This window comes from Ursus maritimus, unplaced genomic scaffold (genome assembly GCF_017311325.1).
Source record: "Ursus maritimus isolate PB19 unplaced genomic scaffold, ASM1731132v1 scaffold_29, whole genome shotgun sequence".
NCBI lineage: Eukaryota > Metazoa > Chordata > Mammalia > Carnivora > Ursidae > Ursus > Ursus maritimus.
Genome location: NW_024425452.1, coordinates 25,737,535 through 25,754,269, shown reverse-complemented (window position 1 = coordinate 25,754,269; position 16,735 = coordinate 25,737,535).

The following is a 16,735-nucleotide window of genomic DNA, read 5'->3' as shown; positions in this document are numbered from 1 at the left end:
GGATGCCAGGGCCTTTCCTTAATCTGAATGCTCACCTCAACACAAAGTGAGGGTGGGTGGGCCCTGTGGGTGCACAGGTGTGGGCACCAAGAGGCCTAGAATCAGTTTGGAGTTCTGTCACAGAATGTGCCTGTCCTGCTTTGGTGTGTGTTGGTGGTGGTGGGAGGTGGAGTGGTTGTAATTTGCCCTCTACTCTTTCTGAGTTCTTAGCTGAGACCCCCGTAATAAAAGATTAACAAGAGAAAGCCGTCCAGGGAAAAATAAGCAACACTCCCCACCCCCTTAGGATTCAGGCTTAAATACAATTTTAGTGGGGTAAGAGAAGGAATGTAAGCCTCGTAGGGGAAAGTAAGTCATTTTTAGGGAAGATGAATGGGCACTTTGAAGAATAGATGGGAGGAATGATAATTTGTGCCAAAGCTTATCTGGGTGTCATGTCCATTTTTATCAATCTCACCTGGTTGAGGCGCCTCTCAGAGAGAGGATTTGTGCCAGTTGAGTTTCTTTCGGGGCATTTGCCTTTAGGCAGAAAAGGGGAGTTCAGAGAAAGCCTCTCCCTGCATTTGCTGTTTTTTAAGCACCTACAGCTCAAAACAATATATCGAAGCAGCTTATTTGGGGATGGCATGTCCTGAGCTCCTACAGTCATTTTGAGGTGACATTCTGTTACCTTTCATTTGTTACTAATAGCAACTTGGTTTAAAGATAATAAATGGGGGGAAGGGTACTTGGGTGGCTCAGTTGGGTAAGCGTCTTCTGCCTTTGGCTTCTGCCTTCTGCTCAGGTCATAATCCCAGAGTCCTGGGATCCAGCCCTACATCTGGTTGCCTGCTCAGTGGGGAGAGTCTGCTTCTCCCTCTCCCTCTGCTGCTCCCCCTGCTTGTGCATGCTCATGAGCCCTCTCTCTGTCAAATGAATAAATAAATTTTTAAAAAATCACAAATGGTTCAGTTAAGAAAAACACAATTTCACTTCTTTAATACTGAGTGAGAAGATAACTCACCAGTTTTACCTTACATAACTTTATTTTTATGTTTTTTAAGAGTTTTTATAGTTTTAGCTCTTGCATTCAAGTCTGCAGTCTTTTTCCAAATTAATTTTTGTGTATGTTTTAAGTTAAGGTAAGGGTCTAAATTCATATTTTGAGTTTTCTAATCCATGCATGAAATACCTTCATTTATTTAGATATTTAATTTTTTTTAAGATTTTATTTATTTGACACAGAGAGAGAGAGAGAGAGTAAGTAAGGGGGAGCTGCAGAGGGAGAGGAAGAAGCAGGCTTCCCACCAAGCAGGGAGCCCAACATGGGGCTCCATCCCAGGACCCTCGGATCATGACCTGAGCTGGAGGCAGACGCTTAACCAACTGAGCCACCCAGGCGCCCCTAGATATTTAATTTCTTTAAGGAATGTATGTAGTTTTCAGTATACAAGTCCTGCACTTACTAAATTTATTTCTAAGTATCTTTTAATGCTCTTATGACTGGAATTTTCTTAATTTCATTTTTAGGCTGTTTGTTGCTAGTATATAGAAATACAATGGACTTTTGTGCATATTGATCTTGCATCCTGTAACCTTACTGAACTCATTTTTTATAGTAGTGCTTGTGTGTATTCTTTAGGATTTTCTACATAAAAAATCTTTTTGTTGGTGAGTAATGAGTAAAGACAGCCTTACTTCTTTTCCGGTATGCATGCCTTTTCTTTCTTTTTGTTGCCTGATCGCACTGGCTAGAACCTCCAACGTGATGTTAAGTGAAAGTCAGAGCAGCCATCATTACCTTGTTCCTGATCTTTGGGGGGGAGATTCAGTCTTTCATCATTACGTATGATATATGATGCTAGCTGGGGGGTTTTTGATAATGGTTTTTATAAGGTTGAGGAAGTTCCTTTCTATTCCTAGTAGTGTTCTTATCATGAATGGATGTTGGATTTTGTCAAATACATCTTCTGCATCTGTTGAGATGATCATGTGTTCTTTATTCTATTAATATTGTATATTACATTAATTGACTTTGGAAAAATTTTTATCTATTTAAGTCATCTCTACTTCCAATGTGGGGCTTGAACTTAAGACCCTGAATCAGGAGCTACACACTCCTCTGCCTGAGTCAACCAGTTGCCCCTACATTATTGACTTTTGAGTGTTAATCTAACCTTGTATTTGTGGGATAAATCTCACTTGCTCGTGGTGTATAATTTTTCAATGTTGCTGGATTTATTTGATTTGCTTGTTTCCTGTTGAAGATGTTTGCATCTATATTCATGAAGTATATTGGTCTGTGGTTTTCTTGTGAGGTTTTTGATTATGGTATCAGGGTAATGCTGGCTTTGTAGAATGAGTTGGGAAGCATTTGTTCATCTTTTTTTAATTTTTTTTTTAAGAGTTTGCTTAAGTATTGGTATGGATTCTCTTTTAACTGTTTGGTAGAATTCACTAGTAAAATCATCTGAACTTGGTCTTTCCTTTGTGTGAAGTTTATTTTTTTTTTTCATTACTAATGTGGTCTCTTGTGATAGGTTTATTCGGATTTTGTTTATTCTGAGTCTGTATCAGCAGTTTGTATCTTATTTATTTTTCAGTAATCTCTGTGCCCAATGTGGGACTCAAACTCACGACCCCGAGATCAAGTCACGTGCTCTACCAACTGAGCCAGCCAGGTGCCCCAGCAGTTTGTAGTTTTCTAGGACTTTCTCCATTTCATCCAGGTTACTTAATTTGTTGGCATATACTTGTTCATAGTAGTCCCTTATAATTCTTTTTATTTCTGTAAGGTCAGTGATAACATCCCTTCTTTAACTTCTGATTTTTGTAATTTATTTTTTGTTGTTTTTTTTTAATATTTTTTTTCTTTCCAAATTTTTATTTAAATTCCAGTTAACATACAGTATAATTGGCTTCAGGGGTGGAATTCGGTGATTCATCACATACGTACAACACCTAGTGCTCATCACACGTGCTCCCCATAACACCCACCTATCAGCCACCTAGCCCACCCCCACCTGATTTTAGTAATTTAAATTTTATTCTTTGTCAATCTTGTTTTTCTTTGCAAAGGACCCACTTTTTATTGACTTTTTCTGTTTTCTATTTCATAGATTTTGCACTCTTAATCTTTATTACTTCCTTGCTTTGGCTTGTGTTGCATTTACTCCTCACACCCTTGTCATTTTCCCTGTTGTCAACCCTTCCACTTCTCACTAATAAGATCATGCCTCCCCACCCCACCAGCTCATAGGTGGTTTTACAAACTACTTGATCAAGAAAACAGAGGCAGTTGATACAATGCCCTTAACATTCCCACCCTTAAGAAATGTATTGGGCATATCGTTTCATAGAGATGGTTTCTTTTACTTCACAATTACAGGTGACTTTCCAGGTTTTCTGCAGCACTCATCGAGCCACCTATTTCTGATCAACCTGCCCCAAGTCCTTCCATTACCTCTTGAGTGGTGGGCCAAAGAAAATCTTTCCCCTAAGAAAGTAAAACCTTACCTGGCCTCAGGTGCTATTTGCCCTGTTTCCTTGAACACCCAGGCTACCGAGAAGTCTGCAGTGGCAACCCCAAATTCCTCAGATCGTGCTCACCCTTGGCCTTCTTCAAAGTCAATTCTGCACCCTTTGACAAAGTGAGAGTTCACTTTTCTCGACCTTGCCTCCCTCCCTCTGCTAAGACACATTTTCGTTAATGATTTTCAACAATTTTCAATGGCCGGATTTGCCAACGTGCAGTTTTGGCCTTCCGCTCTTCCCCCAGGCTAGTCTGCATATCCAAAGTGAAGCTGTCCAGTAGCTGAAGCCGAACTCAGACTCAGACTGAAATCCAACAGACCGATTTCCAAAACTTTGTAAACCTGGGTCTCCTTTTCTCCTTTTTTGATCACTGCTATCTATCTCTTGTGTTTTGAGTACTTACTCTGTGTTCTGTGGCCTCTGTGAAATAAAGTTTCAACTTTATACATAAGTCAGAATTTATTAAGACTACATGCTAATTGTACTTGATCACTAGATCTCTAAACATTTTTAAAAATAAGTTTAATCTACCTACTTACATGTGTAAATCATGAGGCTGAAGCTCAATGAATTTTCAAAGTAGCATTGCTGTAACCACTGTCCAAATCAAATGAAAGAATATTATCAGAGGACATATATTACCAGAGGATATTGGACCTTTCCTTCTCTTGCATGTTTTTGAACTTTATATAAATGGAATCATACAGTATTCTTTTTTTTTAAGATTGTATTAATTCACTTGAGATAGAGAGAGAAAGGGAACACAAGCAGGGTGGAGGGGCAGAGGGAGAGGGAGAAGCAGGCTCCCCGCTGAGCAGGGAATCCATGAGGGGCTTGATCCCAGGACTCGGAGATCATGACCTGAGCTGAAGGCGGATGCCCAACTGACTGTGTCACCTAGGCGTCCCGAAAACAAAGTTTCTGATTTAGTAAGAATACAGAAGTCATTCAAAGGAGGGAGGGGAGATTATTGTGACACTTTATGAATTGATGCATGCAGCATGTCTTTGGGAGAAATACTGTTGTTAACTTGGCAGCTAGCTTTATCAATGCCCGTCCTCTTGGCCCACCAATTGGCAGGGCAGACTTACTTTTCTTTCTCATACTAAGCTACTTTTCTCCTTCTCCTTCTTCTTTTCTTTCTCTCCTCTGTTACCTAAGAAAAGGTCGATGCTGTCAGTGAAGAGACGGTTGAAGGGGACTCTAGGAAGGGTGAGAGAGCTCAGCTTCATCTTTAATATGCCAGAGCCACTTCAAGTCAGGGTGTCAGCAAGGAAAATCTAATGTCAAAAAGAGAATTAAGTACAAGGTAAGGTTCTCCTCCCCCATCGGTCAATCCAGAGTTTAAGAAATGCATTTTTGATAGTCCCAATAAAAACTCCAGACTATAATCACATAGGCAAATATAGGGCGTAAGGTAAGGTGGAAGAATGGGAATGTGTTTGTCTACAGTTTCAGGACTGGGACCAGGCCTCTCATCTGAACCTCCCTTGACACCTCAGCAATCATTAGCTTTTGTAGTTTGGAGGATTCTGGTTGGCTTTGGCTTTGGCTCCTATAGATCTGACCATCTTTGTGCCATGTAAAGTGGAGTTCTAGATGCACACCTGAGTTGGGTCCCCAAAAGGGCTCTTGTCACTGTCCTTTGGGCTCTGGGGTTCCACACAACCAGATAAAGGTGTGAGTATTTTCATGGGCCCTTGGCACCTATGCCTTCTTGGGTGGTTTAAAAAGACTAAGTAGGGGCACCTGGGTGGCTCAGTCGTTAAGCGTCTGCCTTCGGCTCAGGGCGTGATCCCGGCATTCTGGGATTGAGCCCCGCATCGGGCTCCCTCCTCCACTAGGAGCCTGCTTCTTCCTCTCCCACTCCCCCTGCTGGTTGTGTTTCCCCTCTCGCTGGCTGTCTCTCTCTGTCAAATAAATAAATAAATAAAATCTTTAAAAAAAAAAGACTAAATAAATACTGTATTTTACCATGGTGTTGGCATAAAAATGAGTATCAGGGTTCATTATTATAATGCTCCCTTTTTTCTGATTAAAATTTTTTTTGAAATTTTATTTATTTATTTGAGAGAGAGTGAGAGAACACATGCAGGGAGGAAGAAGCAGAAGGAGAGGCAGGCTCCTCATTGAGCAAGGTGCCCAATATGGGACTCGATCTCAGGAACCTGGGATCATGACGAGAGCCCAAGGCAGACGCTTATCTGACTGAGCCACCCAGGCACTTAATTTAATTTTAATTAAATTTAAAAATTTTAATTTTTTAATTAAAATATTTTCGTGGGTCCCAGGCACTGTGCCTACCAAGCCTATTGGAGAAGTGGGCCCTGGCCTAATCTTTCTCCCCTCCCTGTCACGCCATGATGCAGTTTGAGGTGGAAAGCAAACAGCTCTACCCGCCAGGACCTGGATCACCAATCTGGCTTTGTCCCCGCACAGCAGGGACCGAGCTGGAGTTTACAAGCCTGAGCCTAACTCCGGTCACTTTCTCGATTGTTAGGATTTGCTCAAGGTTGAAGCCTGTAGGAGGGAAAAACACAGGTCCAAGAGGGGAGTTCGGACAACCTGAGCGGTAGCTGGGGGAGATCCTGGGAGGAACGCATCTCAGACTGGGGCTCCGGGCGCCGGCTGACCCAGGGAGGAGGGACAGGGCCTCACGAGCGCATCACCTCTGGATTCACCGACCAAAAACCATTTTAGCCAGGCCTGCTTCCAAGCGGAAGAGAACACCACCCTATGTCCTAAGCTTCCCCGGTCGGGTCAAGTGCAGGCGTGAATTAAAGTCAGACCTATCAGGCCAAAGGAGGAACCAAAGCCCAACTCCCTAGGGTGAGCACAGGCACCACCAGAAAAGAGCCGGCGAGTGGCGTCCCCCGTGGCTCCGGAGCCCGCAGTGCCCGGCCGGGAGGGGCCGGGGCCGTCCAGTCTGGGCAGCCGGCTGCTCCCCTACGCGCTCCGCAGTCAGCGGTATCAGAGAGACGGGTCCGCTGAGCTGGAGGGATTTTCTCTGTCTTCTTTTTTCTGTGCTGGTTATGTCCTTTACTTCAGTCCTAGCAGATCCGTCGGTCTCTGAAGGCGCAGAAAAGGCCACCGTGAGCCTGGGTCCTGTGCGCAGGTGCCACTGCCCCCGGGGTCCCGGGGCGGCGGCCGTGGCGTGGCCTGGCCGCGAGGCGCCTCGTCCCTTGCACTTCTCCGCATCCGCAGCGCCAATCCTGCGGCTCCTGGAACCGTCTGTCTCTTGCTGGGATCAACTCGTCTCACACTCGCACCCTTGGCTTTGGCCCCATCGTCCCGCGGCACTCCGGTGTCTCCAGCCTCGGCTGCCCTCGCGGTCTGGTGCCAGAAGCATTAGTCATGGGTATTGAGCACTTCATACAAAATTGAGGTCATGCCGTTCGAATCTATAACTTGCTCTTTTTACTGAACAGTACATCAAAGATATTCTGTTCATTCGATCTGTTGTGTTATTTTTAACGTTTGCAATGTACTGTATTACGTGTATGTAGTTTAGGTAATTGGTTCCCAAATTTTAATCATTTTCTTTTCGGACATTTGTTCAAAACTTTGACACTATAGCAAACAAATGCTGGGGGGCGCCTGGGTGGCACAGCGGTTAAAGCGTCTGCCTTCGGCTCAGGGCGTGATCCCGGCGTTCCGGGTTCGAGCCCCACGTCAGGCTCCTCCTCTATGAGCCTGCTTCTTCCTCTCCCACTCCCCCTGCTTGTGTTCCCTCTCTCATTGGCTGTCTCTATCTCTGTCAAATAAATAAATAAAAAATCTTTAAAAAAAAACCAAAAAACAAAAAAAACCAAAAACAAATGCTGGAATGAAAAACTTTGTTCATGTTGCTTTGTCAGTTTTTGTAAGAGGGAGTCCGAGACATTGAACTACTAAATCATAAAGGCTACAAACCAGAGTTTTGGTAGGTGATTGTCAAATTATCCTTTTAAAAAGGACTAGATCTTTTTTATTCGAAGTTGGTGAAGAGCACCATCCCACAGAAGTCTGTCCGGTGCTTCATCATTTCACCAGGTATGTGGGGATGGGTAAAAGGGAGTTGATGAAGATGCTTCAGGGTTACTATTTTGGTCATCTGTTCTGGAAAGCAAGTTAAATGGAAGGAATGAGATGCCAAGTTGACACCGGAAACTAGAGTTTCCAATATCTTGAGGACTTCATAGTTGGTGGATCTGGTAGCATCAGGAAAGATGTTCTGGGTGGAGATCAAGGTTTAGAAACCTGGTCAAATTTGGGAATCAGTAAGAATTCTTGGGAAGCAAGTAAGAAGAGAAAGAAGAGAACCAGAGGATGGGATCTTCAGGACACTAAGCTTTAAAGGGAAGGTCATGGAGAAGTTAGGACGGGTAATAGAGAGTAGAGGAGAATCCATAACCTTAATGCCATTATCATGTTTGATAAAATTCATAGCAGCTCATTAATATATCATACCCAGACCCTGTTCAAATTTTACAGTTAACTTATTTGAATCCAGATGTTAAAGAACTCCCCAACATATTTGATTGATGTCTTTCAGTCTTTTTAAAATTTAGAACATGTGTATGACCTAGAAAACCAGGATATTCTTCCATGCTTCATTGGCTGATTGTATCCTCATTTCTCCCATCTCCGGGTTTCCTAAACACTGGTAGTAAGAGCAAGAAGCTTGAATAGTCTCAGCTTCAGTTTTATTTTTGAAAGGAAGACTTTAGGGATGCCTGGGTGGCTCAGTCGGTTAAGCGTCTGCCTTCGCGGCTAATGTCATGATCCCAGGGTCCTGGGATTGAGTCCCGCATCAGGCTCCTTGCTCAGCATGGGAGCCTGCTTCTCCCTCTGCCTGCCGCTCTCCCTATTTCCCCCTGCTTGTGCTCACTCTCTCTCTCTGACAAATAAATAAATAAATAAATAAATAAATAAATAAATAAATACTTTAAAAAAAAAGGAAGGAAGGAAGAAGACTTTATATGTAGTGCTCTTTAGTTCCTGTTGCAAATCATGAGGCATGTGTTGTCTTGTCTGTACACTTCTAATATTAAAATTAATCAGTGAGTTCGAGTGTTGCCATCCTGATTCACCTGTTATGAATTTTTCCATCAGTCTTTCATCTAACAGTTTTTGTGTTCATTGATGATCATTGCTTAGGTCTGGTATCTCATCAGTGATTGCAGAATGGTAATAATTTAATTCTACCTTTTATCTTTCTATTCATTATTATTGGCTTGAGTTCTAAACAAAGTACTTTCCTTATCTTGATGATCCTGAAACAGAGCTTCTACAAGAAAGGTGGTGTGCATACTTGGTTCTTTCCCTTTATATGTCAGTTTTCAGCATAATGAGTTAATGCCCTGTCAGCGTCCAGAATGACTAATCTGTTGGGAGTCTGAGAGAATTTGATTGGTTTTGAACAGTCATTATGTTCATGAATGGTATAGTTCTTTGTCTACTGAGGTCCTTTTTTATATCTTGAAGTAAACTTTTATCATTTTATTCATACAGGTCTAGATAATTACTAGGTACTTTGTGGTTTTGATTATTTGAGATTTTCTTTAAACTGTTATATTTTCTGTTTATCACAGTGTGCTGGTATACTAGTGCACTATTGGTTTTGGTATGTCATTCTTGTATCTGATAAACTTGCTAAACTCATTAGTTCCAATAGTTTTATTTTTAAATTTATGTATGTATTTATTTATTTCTCTCAACAATCATATCATCGGCTAGTAATGACAGATCTTCCCCTTTCTTGTCAGGATTTGACCTGACATCATTGTGGGAGCTGGTCAAATAGTCTTTGTAAGGTGGTTATCTTCGCAGTGGGTGCTGGAACTCAAAGACTTTAGGGCAGACAGTTGGAAGGAAAGAGAAGATGATATAAAGCAGGGAGAGCAGGGACTAAGTAGAACCAACAGGCATGAGGCAGAGAACTGATACAGCTTCTCTGGAAGCCCAGTCCTAGGGGCCTCTTAAGGACTTTGTGACATGACTATCACTATTGGTGCTTTTTCCCTATCTTATGTTTAATTCTCATGCCCAATATTCATTTCATATTACTTTCCTTCTTGATGGAATACAAAATTTCAACCATTTAACATTTCATTTACACAAGTTATTTATGCCCTATTTTACTTTGTCCTGGAGTTGGGGTGGGTTGCCCTTTTTCTAAAGGCATGTGTTCACTTCAAGGTTCATTTATTTCCTCACATTTTTAAAAAAATATTTTATTTATTTATTTATTTATTTGACAGAGAGAGAGACAGCCAGTGAGAAAGGGAACACAGGCAGGGGGAGCAGGAGAGGAAGAAGCAGGCTCCCAGTGGATGAGCCTGATGTGGGACTCGATCCCAGGACTCCGGGATCACGCCCTGAGCCAAAGGCAGACGCTTAACGACTGAGCCACCCAGGCGCCCCTATTTCCTCACATTTTTAAAGACTGAAAGCATTTAACATAGGACTCTAGAGTGCAAATCTGGACATGTATCATTAGCTTCATATATAAAATATAATTTAGATATTATTTAAAATTTAAATCCTATATCTATACCGAAACTATTCATCAAATATGAGGGAAGATTATGGGGTGCCTGGATGGCTCAGGTGGCTAAGCGTCTGACTCTTGATTTTGTTTCAGGTCATGATCTCAGGGTTGTGAGTTCAAGCCCTGAGTCAGGCTTCGTGCTGGGCATGGAGCTTGCATAAGATTCTCTCTCTCCTTCTCCCTCTGCCCCTCCCCCTCTCTCTAATTAAAAAAAAAGTATAAGGGAAGATTAAAAATACTAATCACGAAAGACCTAAAATAAGGACAGATTGAAACACACAGCATTCGTCATACACCCTGCCAAAATCTCTCTAAAATGACAGTAAATAGATTATTAAAAGACATAAATGCATAAGAATAAAAAATAGGCAGGATGAAGGAAGCCAAAAAAAAAAAAAATACTGGAAGCTAGAAAGCAGATGAAAGTGTGGTATTTGGTTAAGACCAGAGAAAGCCATAAACTAAGCCTTGAAAAAGGCTGTTTTTCTTTGTAGAATCTCAGTCTGCCTCAGAAATAAGAGACAGAAAGGACCTCTCAAAGTGAGGATGAGGGCAGAAGAATTAGTTGAAAGTCTATATTAGAGGCAGAACCATTGCCCCCCTTCTACCATTCTGTACCTGACACTGACTGAAGGCCTATTTGAGATTGGTATAGATCCAGGAAGGTTTTTTTGGACTCTGGGCCAACAGATGCTGGAAGAGTAAAGAGGTGAAAGAGCAAATAAGGAGATTAATACAACGCCTCTGTCCCTATTTGGCTCACGTAGTCCTGGGACACAGGTTTACCCCTTCCAGGCAGAAAAGTGAATGATTCCTCTCAGGTGAAACTGATTAATTCAAGAAAACACAAACCCTGATACTGAGGAGGAAGGGCTTGCCTACTAGGTTTCCTATGCCACGAGCAATCCTTAGGAACACCTTCCCACTCTGGAGATAGGGAATTGGTGGTGGGGCAGTAATGTGTGTTTTAACTTGCCCTCCAGGTGATTTTGTTGTAGCTCAAGTTTACAAACTATTGAGACGGCTTGTTTTACAAAGAAGCCCTTGAGTAAGCCCCCCACCCAACAAAGCTGCCAATCAGGTTTTTTAAACTGGAACAGCCATATATAATATGCAATGTTCCACGAAAATCTCTAACAAAAGAGACAAAAGATAAAAAGAAATCTGAAAACAGAAACAATGTAGCAAACAGAAGAAAACTTGAAAAGGCATTAATATCTGAAAGATAAGACATTAAATTCATGAAATAAGAACAGAGTATAAAAAGAATATTCAAAGACTAAAAGAGGTTTATCAAATAGGAAAGAAAGTATAAGAAAAATATGGGAAGAGTCTAGAAGATCCACTACAGAATGTACCAATCAATTAACAGAGATTTCAGAAAATAATAGAGAAAATGTTGAGGAGGAAATTGTCAAAGAAATAGTTAAAAAAGCCACCTGGGTGGCTCAGTCAGTTAAGTGCCTGACTTTGGCTCAGGTCTAGATCTCAGGATCCTGGGATCCAGCCTTGCACTGGGCTCCACGCTCAGTGGGGAGTCTGTCCGTCCTCCTCCCTCTGCCCCTCCACTGCTTGTGCTCTCTTTCTCAAATAAATAAAATCTTAAAAAAAAAAAAAAAGCTCAAAAAATTTCCCAGAACTGAAAGAGAAGGCACACTTAAGGCACACTGACCGATCAACACAATGGATAAAAGAAAAGTACACAGCACGTCATCAGGACACTAAAGGACAAAGAGAAGGTCCAAAGCACCTACAGACAGAGACAGAACAAGAAAGTGACATGCAAAAAGAATGGAAACCTGTTCTGTGTAATATCGTAATGGTGGATATCATACATTTGTTAAAACTCGTAGGATGTACAAGAGTGAACGCTAATGTAAACCACGGACTCTGGGGGATAATGATATGTCATTGCAGGTTCACTGATTGTTCACCAATGTACCACTCTGGTGCGAGATATTGCTGGTGGAGAGGCTGTGTTGTGTGGGGTGGAAGGTGGTATGTGGGAACGCACAGCTCAATTCTGCTGGGGACCTAAACCTGCTCTAAAACAGTCTTAAAAAAAGGAATGGAAATCAGAATGGCATCTCAGTTCTCTAGCGATGTTAGAGGCCAGAAGACAATGCGGAATTGCCTTAAAAATTGTAAAGGAACATTATTTAAAATTCAGAATATAACCCAACCGAACTATGGACAGATGGAGAATTTTAAAACATTTTTGGGCATCCAAACTGTCAAGGCATTTACCTCCCAGGAGAGGAGAATATATTCCACCAAAAGAAGTCAACTGAGAAAGATTCCTTTCTGAGAAAGTGCAGCCAATGCATTGCAGTCTCAGCAGGGAGTTGCAGTCAAGGACTCGAGCCCTTCCACTCCCATCAAGCTCTTTTGAATATTTACATTCCTAGGTCTCTATCCGAGGTCCTGGTCAGAGGTCTTTCTCAGTAGGAGTTGAGGGGGAAGTGAGAGGAAGGAGGGAACCCATGAAGAAATTTTTCCCCACTCTAACTCCGTAGTAGCTAGTACTTTCCCACTCTGAGCCCTTCCTTCTTTCCCTCCTCCTCTGCCCCCACCCACCTCAGGATCCATAAAACTGCCAGAGCTTTCTGTTTTCCCTCAACTATGAGACAACACCTACGTCCGTGTTTACGTATCTGATCACATTCCGTGAGGGAAATGGAACTGAGGGAGGCCGAGCTTCCTCTGCTTTTAGCCTCTTGCTTATTCAACTGCAGCAAGTGATTAAAGGTTTAACTCTTTCCTTTTTGGCTTGTGGCTTTAAGTGGCTACTCTGACACCGGGCAGCTCAGTTCTCGCTCCCTGCTGAGCTGAGCTCCTGCCAACCTCCTTCCCTAGGTTATCACTAACTGCAAAAAGTCATTTCATGTAATTTTGCTGAGTGATCCAGACAAGCTCACCGTCTACAGGATTCATTCTCTTGGCCTGGGTGGGGCAATTAGGATTCCCGATTCCAAAGCATTTTACAGGGATTATTAATTGTTGTCGTTTTTGTCGTAATGGTCCTGATGCTGCTCTACTGCATTTGTTAAAGGAGGCCACGGTTTAAATATACCTACCTCTACATCAAGCACTCATCGTCATGTCACCAAAACTTAAAACTATGAGGATTTCCCTGAAATTCTGACTCTGACCTGAAACAAAACCTAAGCCTTTTTCATGTCAGCATTACCTTGGAGCTTCCTAGCTAATCAGGTACAAACAGGTAAGCTTATGCAGTACTACTATCCTAAAAGGAGTGTATGTTTCTAGTAGCCAAGGTCCTTCATTCATGCTTTATAAACCGAGCTTCAAGCCGCTTTCGGTTCGGAAGTCTCCCTATTTTCCAATAGTTTGTTTCCCACTCAAAATATTTGTCTCATGTAAAGTTTTCTGAATTTTCTTTTGACACATTCTCTCCAGGGTCCTGTGCTTCTGCACGGTCACTCTCTCACCACATGATCTCCAAGGTGATCCATGAACAAAAAAGGCAACAAGATCTTACAATACAGTTGATTATGAAGGCTCTCCAAACAGTGATCTCTAGTTTTCCCTGAACTGGTCAACCCTCAAAAATGAGAGAACGGGGGCGCCTGGGTGGTTCAGTAGTTAAGCGTCTGCCTTCGGCTCAGGGCGTGATCCCAGGGTTCTGGGATCGAGCCCCGCATCAGGCTCCTCCACGGGAAGCCTACTTCTTCCTCTCCCTCTCCCCCTGCTTGTGTTCCCTCTCTCGATGGCTGTCTCTCTCTCTGTCAAATAAATACATAAAATCTTTTTTAAAAAATGAGAGAATGGCCAAAAGTGGAAACTGAGAGACTGAATATATAAGTGAACAATGGCCAGAAATGCTTTTGTATATGTTTAGAATTTTCCACAATACAAAATTTTAAATGTTTTTAAAATGTCAATGTCATTAAAGATTAAACAACAGAGAATGATACTAGATTAAAAGAGACTAGAGATAGAAGTAAATGCAGTGCATGTTCCTTGATTGGGCTGTAGCTTTTTAAAAATTAGCTATAAAGTACATTATTAGAAAAAGTGGGGAAAGTGAAATTGGACTGTATATTAGACAACAGTATTGAATTAATGTTACATTTCCTGGATGAACTTTATAAGGTTATGTAGGAGAATGTCTTTGTTCTTAGGAGATAATGTTGAAATAGTTGGGGCAGAGTGTCATGATGTTTGCTGCTTCACAAATAGTGTATGAAAAACTATATGAAGGTAGAGATAAAATAAAGAAAATGTTAACTAGTGAAACTGCAAAGTATAGAATGTAAATTTAATGTTCTTACAATTTTCCCTATGTTTCCCATACGTTTTTTCAAAATAAAAAGCGGTGGGAAAGGAGTACAATAAAATACATGTAATATTACAAAAAAGTAAAAGCAAAAATTCCCAGGTACTTGTATCTACATTTGTTGCAATGGAAGGATAATCCAAAAATGAATAATAGTTAACTATATTGGGGAGGAGAATACAGGATAAACAAGAAGGGACTGAAAACTAGATTTTTCTGAATGTACATTTTCCAAAATGTTTTTGAAATGTACTTTGTAAATTATTCTTATATTCTAAATAGCCTATCAGTGATGATTTTCATTTCTTACTTTATTTGAATATTATTTAGTAGTGTGGTATAATGTCTTCTTATCTATTCATCCATCCATCCATCCATCCATCCATCCATCCGAGGGAAGTAGTGTATAATCACTGTTTGTAAATGCTCTTAAACATTAGAAAAATGTCCTATATTCAGAAATATTAGGCCTTTATTATATTCCTTTTCTGCATGATTGCTCCTTGTCTGTGATTTATTAAATATCTCTTTACTAGTTTATTTTCCTCATTTTAACCATTTTTCCTATCTGTGACATATATTTTGATGTTATTTGATGCAAAAAATCAGTGTTATGTTTTCATTAGGCTTTGTAACGTTTTTCATTGTACAGAGATTTCTTAAGAGTTGAAGATTACAAGAAGTAAAGTTATGAAGAACAAAGCTTCTCAATGAGAATCAATTCTCTCACATACTTTGTCTGAACCCAAAGCTCCTCAGACTGGTTCCTCCAGGGCTAAGCAATGAAAATGAAAGAATGCTGTCATCTTCTGGGTAGTATTTTTTTTTTTTTATGGGGTACAGATAGCTTAAATAACTTGCACTCAGCCACAGAGCTAGAAAATGTTGGAGCAGTATTCAAACCATGCTCCGTCCCTGTAAAAGGTAAATTAAGAGCCTTGGAGGTAATAGAGTGATTCATCTTGGCAGATTCTGCTACATCCCAAAAAATTCCATTTGAAGCTGGCATGAGGTCAGCAAATGAAACTCAAGGCTTGCTAGATGTAGGAAACTTAACATGGAGTTTCTGCATAAAGCTAGGACCCCTAATGGCTATACTTCCAAAATAAAACTAAATCAGAAATAAACTGCCATCTAGATGGGAATGGTAAAGGAACATGTCTAGACCTTGCCTTTCTCAAGTATGTCTTGACTTCATAATTAATTACTACAAACCAACCTTGTGGCTAACTCATGCTATATGTAGGCGTCTGAAAATTTTCAAGGAGATCATTGGGAGTGGCCTCAGGTTGGATGCATCCTCAAGAGAATGGCTGAAGGAAAAAACTATCAATTTATGAAGCGATGAAATTATATCCCTTATGCCTAAGTTTAAAAAATTAACTCCAGATGGTTCAAGAATTTACATGTTTAGAAGCTTTAGCATTCTTAGTAAAAAGTGTAGTGAGTGTCTTTGGACCTCAGGGCAGTGAAGGATTTCTTTCTTTTTTAAAGATTTTATTTATTTATTTATTTATTTATTTATTTATTTGACAGACAGAATGAGCTAGAGAGCACAAGCAGGGGGAGCGGCAGAGGGAGAAGGAGAAGGAGAAGCAGGCTTCCAGTCGAGCAGGGAGCTGGATGTGGGGCTCAATCCCAGGATCACGACCTGAGCCAAAAGCAGCTTAACCCACTAAGCCACCCGATGAAGAATTTAAGCAAGACACAGAATGCACTTACTATAAAGATTAACAAGTCTACCTATATTAAAATTAAAAAATTTTGTCAAAAGACACCTTAACGTGAAAACACAATTTAAACTAGAAGAAGACATTCACAATACACACAATTGGAAAAAGATTAGTAGGAGAGTGAGGGAGAATACCTCTAAGAGAGAACTTTCATATATTTTTTTATATCCTTGAGAACTTTTGTTTCACAGTGTGAATATATTGATTTTTAAAATTAAATTGAAGAAATAAAAATATCCACTAAAGTTAGAGTCAATATCTCATAGAGATTATCTGACAACCTTTGAAGCCTAGATGATGTGGATGAGGGAATTCAGGACATTAATACTATCAGCCTTTTGTAAATGATCAAAAATTCCCATTAAAAAGATTTTTAAAACAAACACATCATAGCTAATTGTAAGAACAAAATAGTTTGCACAGCATAGTTGGTAGAACAACTACCAAACAAGATTTCTAGAAATGCACTAGAAAAAGTATAAGAACATGCATGGGATAATACACACCAGCTTCAGGCCAATGATTTCCTGCGGGGAGGGAAAGGAAAGGTGCTTTAAGTGATATCTATTTTTTAAAAAGATTTTATTTATTAATTTGACACGGTGGGGGGGGAGCAAGCACAAGCAGGAGGAGCGACAGGCGGGGGGGGGGGGGGGG